Below are 11,887 nucleotides of genomic sequence, written 5' to 3'. Positions count from 1 at the left end.
GAAGTGGACAACATTCATTGGTGTTCAATAACTGTCAATTCATCTGAACATATGAATAAGCACATAAGGGTAATCAAACCATTCACTGGCTTTCTTCTTCCCCCCCAGAGGAATGTGGGAAATCATTGCAAGTGAAAGGAAAATGTAATCTGTTCAATGTCCACGTTTGGTTCACATAAGTGAACCAAGTGACCGCTAAGCGGAGTGACCATATAGTTTATCAGCCAAACCAATACACTTTGGGGAGGGAAAGAGGAAATTATCAATTACTTTGGGATGACAGGAGTGAACAAGGACTGTCCCAGGCAATTTGGACCTAGGGCTACCCTACCTAAAAGAACAACCATGTGTAAATATCTATGATTCCATGAGTTGTGTGGTCAGATAGATTTTGTCCTACAGAGAACCGATTTAAATTACTCAAAGCTGTAGAAAGGTAACTAGAATTTTGTGCCTGAGCCTCAGAAGCCTTTGAATCAATCAAAGCCTTGATATAGTCGTAAGGGATTCACGACTATATAGGTTTCTAAGATCCTTACTATGTTCCTACTGCCTCTTTAGCCACTATTTAAGGGGCAAAGAAATCTTAGATAAGCTCACATCAAATTGTAGAGACAAGAGATAAGCAAGCAAAAGTTAACTATCAATCCCAGAGTTCGACAACCATCTGACTGGCCCAAAGCAGAGCACGCCAAGTGAGCATTAGACACAGAAAGTGCCAGGAAGACTAGCGTGATTGGAAAGGTTTCACAGAGGAGGATGCCATTCTTGAAACATACAAAAGGGAGGAAATTCTGATCCAGATTATATGCATGCCTGAATTCACATGCTCCCCTCCAAGTTCATAGCCATGAGAGATAAAACGAAAAAAAAAACCAAAAAGGTATAGCTGGGCTACGGAAAAAAAAAAAAAAAAGACAAACATTTCTTTTGCTCCAAATTAGAAGAAAAACATGAAGCAGTGATTACGCCTGAAACCATAGGCTGGCTGGGCTCACCCACTCTTCCTAGGAAAACAAAGCTATAAAACGTAATGCTGAGCCCCAGGGTCAGGGTATGACTTTATGACAGTGGATCTCCACTCATAAAGCAGGGGCTGCCCCCAGCGGACATGTGGCAATGGTTAGAGACATTCTTGCTGTCACAGCTGGAGGGGAGGTAGCTACTGGCATCTAGTGGGTTAGGCCAGGATGCTGCCAAACATCCTACAATGTACAGAATAGTCCCCCATGACAAAGAATTATCCAGCCCCAAAGGTCAGCAGTGCTGGAGTTGAGAAGTGATTGGCCTAATAAGTGGAGAGGGGAGGGGCCTCCTTACTGGTGACTGGGTCTGGGATATCCCCAATATCATTGTAGAACAAGAACTCTAAAAATGTCATGACTAGTTGTGACTGGAGACCAAGAAGCACATGAAGACAGCCATAAAACTACTACACGGGGAGGGGCAGCAGCGAGAGAGGGAGAGAAGACAAAGCAAAAACAAACCTCCCCCCAAGGTAAACCTGCAAACCAAAATTTAAAAGCATAAGACAAATACAGTGTAAGGAAAGACACAGATGACAAAATCAGCAATGAGAACATGAATTCACTCCAGATGAAACTAATTCCATGAGACAGTCTGACAAAGACTTTAAAATAGACATTATCTGGGCTTCCCGGGTGGCGCAGTGCTTAAGAATCCGCCTGCCAATGCAGGGGACACGGGTTCGAGCCCTGGTCCGGGAAGATCCCACATGTCGCAGAGCAACTAAGCCTGTGCACCACAACCGCTGAGCCTGTGCTCTAGAGCCGGCATGCCACAACTACTGAAGCCCGCGTGCCACAACTACTGAAGTCCGTGCGCCTACAGCCCGTGCTCTGCAACAAGAGAAACCACCGCAATGAGAAGCCCGTGCACCACAACAAAGATTAGCCCCCACTCGCCGCAACTAGAGAATGCCCGCGTGCAGCAACAAAGACCCAACGCAGCCAAAAATAAACAAATTAAAAAGAAAAAAGCTTAAAAAAAATAGGCATTATCTGGAGCTAAAGCAGTTGATGAGAGAACTCCAAAGAAGACAGGCTTTGTAATTACTATATAGCAGCCACCGATCCTGAAAAGTTAACTAACTTTGCCAAGGTCATTTGGCTGGTATGCGGCAGATCCAGAATTTGGATCCAGGCAGTTTGACATCAGCCTCCCTGGGTCTCACCCCTGTGCTCTGCCTTCCATAGAGAGAGCAGCTTATGCCCAAAGAAGGAATGATCTTCTTATAGGAGCAGGAAAGAGAGTGAAGTGTCATAAGGGAACGAGGAAGGAGGAGTGAAGAAGCAGCAGAATCCAGCATTAGGAGAACCAAGAAAAGCACGTTTCAGGTGTGAAGGAGCAGTAATCCAGTGAAGGCAGTCGAGACGTCAAGGAGAAGAAAGGTGGGGGGACGAACAGCCCTGGTTGCGGGCAGGCAGCGCAGAAAGCCTCGGCGAACCTCACAAGAGACACGGCGGGTGAGAGCGAGGTGGGAAAACAGAGGCTGGGGCTACAGAGAGTTTCTATTAGGGAGTTTGCCGGTGAAAGGCAGGAAAGGAAGTGGTGGCCAGAGGGGACAGCCTGACGGCAGAAGGCACCAGCCAATGAAGGGGAAAGATGGAAGAGGCAGGAGGGAGGGGACAGTGAGAGGAGGGGTAACCGCTCGCCAGTGGGACCTGGGACCAGCATGTGAATTCTGCTACAGACCATTCAGACAGGTGGGAGAGACCTCTATGGGTTTCTGTGTCCCCAGAACTGGGACTGCTGCACCTCCCGACTGCCATTCCTCCTGTGTGCCCGTCCCCATCATGCCAGCACCAGAACAAGCTTGGGCCTCTCTGGGCCACCCTCCTTCCCTCATGGGCATTGCACACGCTGCCCCACGTGGCCCTTGAGCTCACTCTTCTTTGCACAGAGGATGCTGCCCTGCCCCATGCATGGTGTTCTCTGAGATCGACAGCTCGGCATCATCCACCTTTTCGTGGAGTGAACCCTCCACTTCCTCGCTGTCACTGCAGCCCTGCTCTCCTAATGTCCTCAAGGGACTCCACGTCACCCCCTCGCCCTCCCAGGGACGGGGCTGGTCTTCCACAAAACTGTGGCCTCCAGACCACATTTCTCACCATGGTGCAAATTCCCTTGTCCCTTGGCGGGGCTCACCGCCTGTCCTGTCTGGCCTCGTGCACTGTCTTCCTCAGTCCCCTTAGGCACCTTTGATGGAGACTCTCCCTTCCGTTCCAGTCTAGCCACCGTGCCCAGAGACTGGGCTGTCTGTGTGGCACCCAGCCCACAACATGGCCTCAAATCCCCTTGACTCGATCCCCTGTGTCTACACCCCACCTCACCAGCTCACTGCCCAGGCCTAGTCCCTCATTCCAGGCTCAGCTCTGGAAAACTCAGTGCTGTGGGGTGAGTCTGGGCCCCGGCCATCAGGCCCTGGCTCTTCCTCTCCCCCTCCCACCGCCTCTGCTCTTCACCCTCAGCAGACCTTTGCCACCCTCCCCGAGCCCGTCACCCCTTCCCAGCTGCACTTTGCTTTGCACTCGCCCAGAGCCCATGGGGCGTGGCTTCAGCCACTCTCTTCCTGATCAGTCCAGCCACCTCCTTCCGCTTTTTTTCCACCTCCAGGGGTTGGAATCTTCTGGAGGAACTCACTCTTTCCTATGGATGACTCCGAACCCAAGTCACTGTCTCCACTGACCTCTGACCAGGGCAACAGGATCTGGGCTCTTCGTTCACAGGGTTAGCGTTACTTCTCTTGCTGCGTGCCCCTCCCACCAGCATCTCAGCCTCTGCCGTCCCCGCCACTGTCTCCTCTCCAAAAGAGGCCCTCAGGGAAGCTTCAGACCCCGACTGAGCGCATTCACCCGCAGTGGTAAAGGCTCTGACTGAGTCACATTTTCCACAGCGCGGGTTCCAGGGATGCAGGGTTATCCTCGTATCCGTCACTGTCCTGCTCTCTACAGCTGTTCTTCTGGACTTCTTATCCCACCAGCCGGACCCCCTCCCTGCCCCCTCCCCCTCGGTGATGACATCATCTTTGCCCCGTTACTGCAACGTGAAAACCAGACTGGGGTCACTCTCCTCTCAGAGAAGAAGTTAAGCTCCAAGCCCATCTCATGTAGATGGGAAGCTCAGCGCCTCTCCCCACATCTCTGGAGGGATTTGGGGGCTAGATCTTTCATCTCGTTGCTCCTGAGTCTCATTTACTGTGGCTAAATTCCCAATATTGCTGAGTGGCTTTTGAGTTGCTACCTGTCTCTATCCCAGGTTGATCTTGATTCTTCCACAACCGGCTCATCATGCATAATAGATATCTGTGGCCTTGGAAAAGGTAAGGAATGGCAGTCGGGTTCCTCGCAGCCCAGGGAGGGAGGCCATTCTGAAGTGGCTCTGACACACCCCTTGGTCCTCACTGCCCCCCACCACTGAGGACCTTCCTCGATGACCTCTCCCCAGACCCCAGCTTCCTCCATCGTGTCCTCTGCCCCAACCTCCTGGACCGCCCCCCAGATCCCTCACCTCTCCTGCCTCTGATGTCCTGCCACTCCTTTTTTTTCCAGCCAATGTGCCCTCATCCCAGGCAGAAAGGTTTTGTTGCTATGGCAGGAGGGATTGATTCCCCACTCTCTTCCTTGCCAACAGAACCCCACTGTTTGGGATTGAATATTGAGAGTCCAGCCACTTTCCATGCACAGCCATCTAGCGATCATGTAGCCTCTGTCCTCAGCTCCAGCATTCCCCAGGGCCATCTTTCCACAACCAAAGAGGCTCATTAAAAGCTATTAAAAAAATCCCTCCCCAAGAGGTTACCCCTGGCTCTAAGGCTAACTTCCACATTTCTCGTTCCCACGTTGAAATTAGGGCTGTGTGGTGTGATGTGGTGTGAAATTCGGGTCTCAGCTTTCCGTCAGGACCCCACACCCGCACCTCACCATTTTCTATCTTATCATCCACCCACTTCTCCGGGCTTAGGAGAAGAAGGGCTCTCCCAACCTCCCCTGCCCAGCTAACCTACCAGACCCCTCCTCTCTCTGCACCGAGCTGCAGTTCCCTGTTATTCCCACTCTGTCTCTGGCAGAGCCATTTCCTCCAGGAAGCTGTCCCCATCTGCACTGGGGTCCCCTCCTCTCTTCCCTCACAGCCCCCTGAGTGCCCTGTCATCCCATTTAGATGGCACTGCTTGTGACTTGGTCTGCTCCTGCCTGAGGCTGGGAGCATCTGAGGGCAAGGCGTGTGTCCATCCGTTCAACAAATACACATGGAGTGTCTGCTGCATGCCAGACACTGTTCTAGGCACAGCGTCCCCATGGTGAGCAGAGCGAAGTCCCTGCTGTCATGGAGATTACGTTCTTGTGGGAGAAGACAGACACATAGTAACTGATACGTGTCAGGAGGTCATTAAGTGCTATGAAGGAAAAAGCAGAACCAGAGGCTAGAGAGAGAAGGAGGGGCGGCCCTTGGAGAGGCAGGGTGAGGGGAAGCATCTCTGAGCATGTGACCTGTGGTCAAGGCTGGAGTGAAGTGAGCTGGCCAAGCAGACACCTGGAGGAGAGCCTCCGGGACAGAGGCAAGAAAAAGTCTACAAGCCCCGGGGAGGAGTGTGCCCCGAGGCTTAGAGGGTCCAGCAGTGCGGTTAAAGCAAAGGAGAGCGAGTGCGATGGGCTGGGTGAGGGAGTCAGGGGCCGTGTCAGAGCAGACATTGGAGGCTCTCTCTGCATCCTTTCACACTGTTAGCAGGATGGCTACTCTCCCGTGCTCCATGAACATTCTTGGAGTGAATGAATGAACGAACGCTTAGAATCATGCTGAGGTTTACTAACATGCTGAGGTGTCCTAAAAATGACCTCTGTCCACTGTGTATCTGCCCATCCCTCTAGGGGTCCTTCCCCAGGGAAACAAAAGGTTCCCACCCGTCAAACGGCTGCACACTCACAAAGGTTAAATCTGCCTTCTGAGAAGTGTCCACAGTAGGGTAGACTCGTTTCATCAGGATCATTTGTCCTCAGTGGGGCTCCTTTTATGTTAATGAGCAGACTTCCCGTCCTCCCCAGCCCTGGAAAAATCTCCCAAGATGACTGCCTGACTGTCCCTTTCTCAGGGTCCTGCCAGGAAGTTGGACGTGCAGCTCACACTGGTGACCAGGGGACATATCCTGCAACCTGAACGCCTCCACTTCCTGGTTCTGGCAAATCGCTTTACTTGTGTGAACAAGAACGTTTCACTGCCTGGTCCATCTCATGACCTGACCTGACCCAACTAGAGGTTCAGAAATTAGTCTCCATACACTGAGAGATTGAGTGTAGCTACATGTAACTCTAAGCCCAAATAACAGTGGCTTAAACAAGATGGGGGTGTTTTTTCCTTTCACATCACAAAAAGTCCTGAGGTCAGTACTCAGAGGCTGGTACAGCCAACCTTGGCTATCATCAGGGCGCTGGGTTAGGATTCCCATTCACATGCTTGCAACACGACTGCTGGCGCTCCGGCAATCATCTCTGCATTCCCAACTGGAAGAAAGAAAGGGGCAAAGGGCAAAAGGGCTTTTCAAAGCCTGGAAAACATATGCAAGAGCTGTGTCACATGGCCACTCCAATTTGCAAGGTAGGCAGTGAAATGTTTTTCAGCTGTGTACATTGCTGTCCTTGGGAAAATTGAGCCCCTATTGGTAAGGCTAGGGGAGAATAAATATCAGACAGACCACAAAGATTATCTGCCAGGATCCACTTCTTGAGCTACCCATCAACCACAAATACCCTTCTTCACATTCACATTCATGTCCACTAGGGGCAATGCCCTCCTTTCCATCATGTATAGATGTGGTCCCTGTGGCCCAAAGTTCTAAGAACTAAAAATCAGAGCCTGCGCTAGCACAGAAGGTAACTGTCGTAAAAGCTCCCATCAAGTACAGAGAATAATGGGAAGCCCACAGCAGTCATTGGTCCACGGCAATTATGGGAAACTCTGGAACAGAACCAGTGAGGTCTCTTGGCCTTGGCCATGGTCTTTTGTCCTTGGTTAACCAGCCTGGCCAGTTGCTTCACCCTCTCCCTCTGGGAGAATCTCCCTTAAATATTTTCCCCATTGTTCTCCCCTCTGGAAGGCTCTTTCTCATCCATTTCCCTCCCCCCCCAGCTGCATCTCTGAACAGTGTTTGGGAGGATAACTTTCGATAGAAATTCACAGCCCTTAAATCCCGCCTCTTGTTTGGGTTTGATGCTCAGGAATAGTTTTAGGGATTTAAGAATCATAGGATGTTGCAGGTCAGGCTGGGCTTCTGATGGCAAATGTCTCTCTCAAAATTTAGTTGACTTTGGTTTTAATTGCTTCCAGTCCATTCCACGTGCAAATAACCACATGGAACCAAAAATCCTATCAAAATGTAATTTTTAGGGCTAAAGCTGCTTGCCTTTTTTTTTTTTTTTTTTTTGCGGTATGCGGGTCTCTCACTGCTGTGGCCTCTCCCGTTGCGGAGCACAGGCTCCGGACGCGCAGGCTCAGCGGCCATGGCTCACGGGCCCAGCCGCTCCGTGGCACGTGGGATCTTCCCGGACCGGGGCACGAATCCGCGTCCCCTGCATCGGCAGGCGGACTCTCAACCACTGCGCCACCAGGGAAGCCCCTATGTGGCTTTTATATGGATCTCAAGGGAAATTTGAGAATGTCCCTTTTAATGGAAGAACACTGGGTGTGACCAAAATGAGTCAAGTGCCTAGGAAAGTTCTGTCCATAGCCTGTTTTCATTCTGTCAGTATCACTTCGTGATGCTTCCAATCATTCAACTGGCAAACATCTACTGAGTGCCGGCCACCATGCAGGCCATACACCAACCCCCGGGGCCCCAGGGGTGAAGAAGACATTGCCCATGCCTTCATGTGATAAGCAGGCTGGACGGGGAGGCAACTGTTCAGTAGAAAGGTGAAAGGCCACATCATAGGGTCATGACAAAGATAGTCACAGCCATTCAACAGGCCGTGGAGCATACCGTGGCACATAGAGTGGGGAGCAAAAGTCATCAATAAGAGGAAATGCCTTCATGTCTTACAACCTAGAGGAAACAGGCACCAAAACAAATCATCAAAATGGTTAAGTGAACACATAATGTGCAAAGCGCTGCTGGTAACGTGTTCAGGGCTACCAGACTTGCCACAGGGACCCGGGAAAGGTTCCCCTGGGAAAGAGACGATTAAGCTGATACCCAAGGCACCAGAAGGATGTAGGAGTAGAGGAGCTTCCAGGAAGAGAAGCAGCATATGCAAAGTTCTGGAAGGAGGAGAAGAAAGGGCTGGAGAAGAAAGAAAGACCCCGATCACGGAGGGCCTTGTAAGCCCCATGAAGTCTTGGGGGGCTACTCTACAAACAACCGTTGAGGGTTTTGAAGCAAGAAATTGACATAGTCCATTTTTAAGTATCTATGTATCTGTGTGTGCAGAGAGAGGGAACAATATAACCCTATATAAAATAAAATTCAGAGATCTTAAGCAAGCCGGTTATACCAGAATAACCAACGCCCCAAACAAGATACAAAACATTATGATCACTCTAGCAAGTTCCCCCTTGCCAATTTCCAGTCCATAAGCAGATTTTTGTTTGTTTTTGTTTACTCTGGTGACAGTGTGGAGAATAATTGTTTGGGGTCTGGGTATGATAGTACCTAGGCAAGAAATGATGGAGGCCTATCCTTGGGTCATAGTGATGGGGGTGGAGAGAAGAGAAGGGACCCAAAAATATTTAGGAGGTAAAGTCGGCAGAACTTGGAGTGACTGGGAAGGAGGAATGGGGGAGGAGCAGGTAAGATGACTCTCAGGTTGCTGGTTTGGGCAGCGGGAGGAACACTGAATCAGCCTGGGGGAGAAGAGGGTCTAGAAGGCTTTCTAGAAGTGCTGACACACAAGTGGAGCTTTGCAGAATCAGTAAGATTTAATTAGGTGATCGGGGGTTAGAAGTGCATTTCAGGAAAGGGGCTCGTAAAGGAAAAGCTCAGGGACGATCCTGGGAATGAACACAAATTTGAGCACCTGGATCTAGCCTCACCTGAAACACACACACTGAGACATTTTGGTTCTGTGAAACAATAGATCCTCACTTGGTCTAAGCCAGTTTGAGTTTCTGATGCAACAAAGAGAATTGTGACTTACAGACCTCAAGGAGAACATTGAAGGGGATGGGAAAGGAAATGAGAAGGGGCTCTAGGTCTGGGACATCAAGCCCCATCGCAGCTCTGGGACCCCAGACTTAGGAGAGAACTCAAGTAAGGGGCATCACCTGAGAGTCCAGGCATGGTGGCCATCATGTAGGCCCTACTCCAGCATTGCAGGCTGTGACAGCTCCTGCTGGGCAGGCCCGGACTTGGAGACTCACCCCCTTGGACCACTGCATGAAGACTCCCTCTGGCAACACTCCCCAACACGAATCAGCCCCGGAGACCCCTGAAAACCTACCAAGCAGCATAACTTCTCAATCATCCATTTCTGGGGAAAGGCATCAGCATACCCCGAGCTGAGACAGAGGATAGGGCACTTCCATTACCTAAATCCGGAAGAAATACGTCGCTTCTATGGACAGACATCAATGTCATGCACTGTGTAAAATCTCTCACGAATATGTGGCCTGTGAACCTTGAGGACATTATGTTAAGTGAAAGAAGCTGGTCACACAAGGGCAGACACTGTATGTTCCACTTACACGAGGTCTTAGAGGACTCAGATTCATGGAGACGGGAAGCAGAATGGGACTGTCAGGGGCTGGGGGAGAGGAAAGGGAAAGGTAGTGTTTAATGGTGACAGAGTTTCAGTTTGGAGAGTTGGGAAACTTCTGGAGATGGATGGGGGTGATGGTTGCACAGGAATGTCAACGTACTTAATGTCACTGAACTTACACTTAAAAAAGGTTAAAAAAAAGTAAATTTTATGTTATGTATATTTTACCCCAATAAAAGAATTAAATTTTAAAAATAAAAAGAGAGTACATGGGATGACTCTTGAAGACGTTATGCTAAGCAAAATAAGCCAGTCGTAGAGCACAAATACCGCATGATTCTATTTATATGAGATATCTGAAATAGTCAGATCATAGAATCAGAGCATAGGACGGTGGTTGTTAGGGGCTGACGGGGGGAGAGGCGGATGGGAAGTTGCTGATCGATGGGCATAAAGTATCAGGTGTGCAGGATGAATAAGTTCTAGAAATCTGCTGTATAGTAGAGTGCCTGTAGCTCTATTGTACACTTAAAATGTTTTGAGGGTAGATCTCGTGTTACGTTCTCACCATTAGAATTTTTAAAAAGGATACAGGACCTAGAAAGACAAGAGGTTGTGGACAGAACCCTGGATCGTGGCAACGTGTAAGGGACCAGCGGAGGCAAGGAGGTCTTCACAGAAGGCAGAGAAGGAATGGGTGGAGAGACATAAGATCATTCAGGAGAGAGTGGCTCGTTAGAAGCCAAGAAATAAACAGATGTTCGACAGAAGCATGGGCCAGGGATGGCAAGGACAGAAGGGGACAGCGGCATAGCAACTACACATTGCAAAGGGGCACACTTGGTCCATTCGTTCCCTCCATGAGATAAACAGGAGTGTGAATGTTGCTGAAGAGGGAATGGGTAAGTTTTCCTGAGGGGCCCCAGGGATCCCCTCCCCCTCCCCTTGTCCCTAGTAATCAGCGGGAGTGGAACAAAGTGACCCCAACCCAGGTCGTCCCAGCGGCAGGAGAGGCAGCAAGGGCCCTGAAGTAATATGGCCATGAGGACAAGAAAGGTGGAGTCACATGGCCGACGGGAATGATGGCTCTGAGTGGTTGACGTGGCAGATACTGGGACCTCCGTGAGCTCTCACTCATGGCCAGGACCCGCCCCCCACCCCCGGCCAGGCCCGACACCAAAGAGCCTGGGCAGGTACCAGTGGAGGCAACCCCAGGACCAGACAGCTCAGCCAGCGACTCCCCCAGAGCCCTGGGCTTTCCCCCCTGAGGCTCCTGGGCACGGAGTCGGGGCTTATGGGCAGGGAGGCAGGGGGAAGCAGGACTCACCTTCCCACAGAGACAGATGCCTACTGTGGAAGGAAGCAGAGAAGCGGGGCTTGGCTTAGAAGGAGGGGGGTGGGACTTGGGTTGGTAGACTGTGGAGCATGGGGGACCGTGTGTGTGTGTGTGTGTGTGTGTGTGTGTGTAAAGGGAAGCCTGAGAAGGCTCACTGCCTGAGGGAGAACAGTTTATGAGGGGGAGGCTGGAGATAGGAAAGGGTTCCAGGTCGCCGAGCAGGTGTGGGGAGCTGGGACCCAGAGCCAGCTGGAGAGCAGGGCCAGAGGAAGGAGCCTGGGAAAGCCACCTCCAGGTGGGTCTTCATGACCTCACAAAGCAGGCACCCTCAGCCTGAAGCTTGTCAGTCCTGGCTAGGTCTCCTAGCAACTGGATGTAGAGGCCATGGCACTCCTGACACCCCAGGGAGTGAAAAAAGTCTTCCAACTTCAGGTGAAGAGAACACGTGACTTTTCAAAGGGAGTGTGCTCAGATTGATCTAAGAGTGAGGTGTGTCCTCCGAGGGACCCCTGGACAGGATCTCCTGTCCCAGCACGCCAGCTCTGAGGCCCGCCCGCCACGGGTGTGTGCCCGGGGGATGCCAGGCCAAAGTCTTCCCAGCCCTTGGAGCTTGGGGCTATTTTCCGGGCCTGATGCAGCTGAGCCCACGCGGAGGGACAGAGGAGGTGGGCATGGAGGCACTGTGCCCCACCCCCGCACTCCAAGGAGGGCCCGGGAGGCCCCAGGGGCTCGTCACAGGGGTGCCACCTTCACCAGGAGCTCCAGGGCCCTGTGAGCCCTCTGGGATTGTACGCCAGCGTGTGGAGGGAGTGTGTGTGTGATTGTGTGTGTGGTAGAGGGTGGG

This window comes from Delphinapterus leucas, chromosome 6 (assembly GCF_059928025.1).
Source record: "Delphinapterus leucas isolate spDelLeu-1000000601 "Yukka" chromosome 6, BTC_Dleu_Yukka2, whole genome shotgun sequence".
In the NCBI taxonomy this organism is placed as follows: domain Eukaryota; kingdom Metazoa; phylum Chordata; class Mammalia; order Artiodactyla; family Monodontidae; genus Delphinapterus; species Delphinapterus leucas.
The sequence above is the reverse complement of the archived record's forward strand: the minus strand, read 5'-3'. Positions refer to the sequence as shown.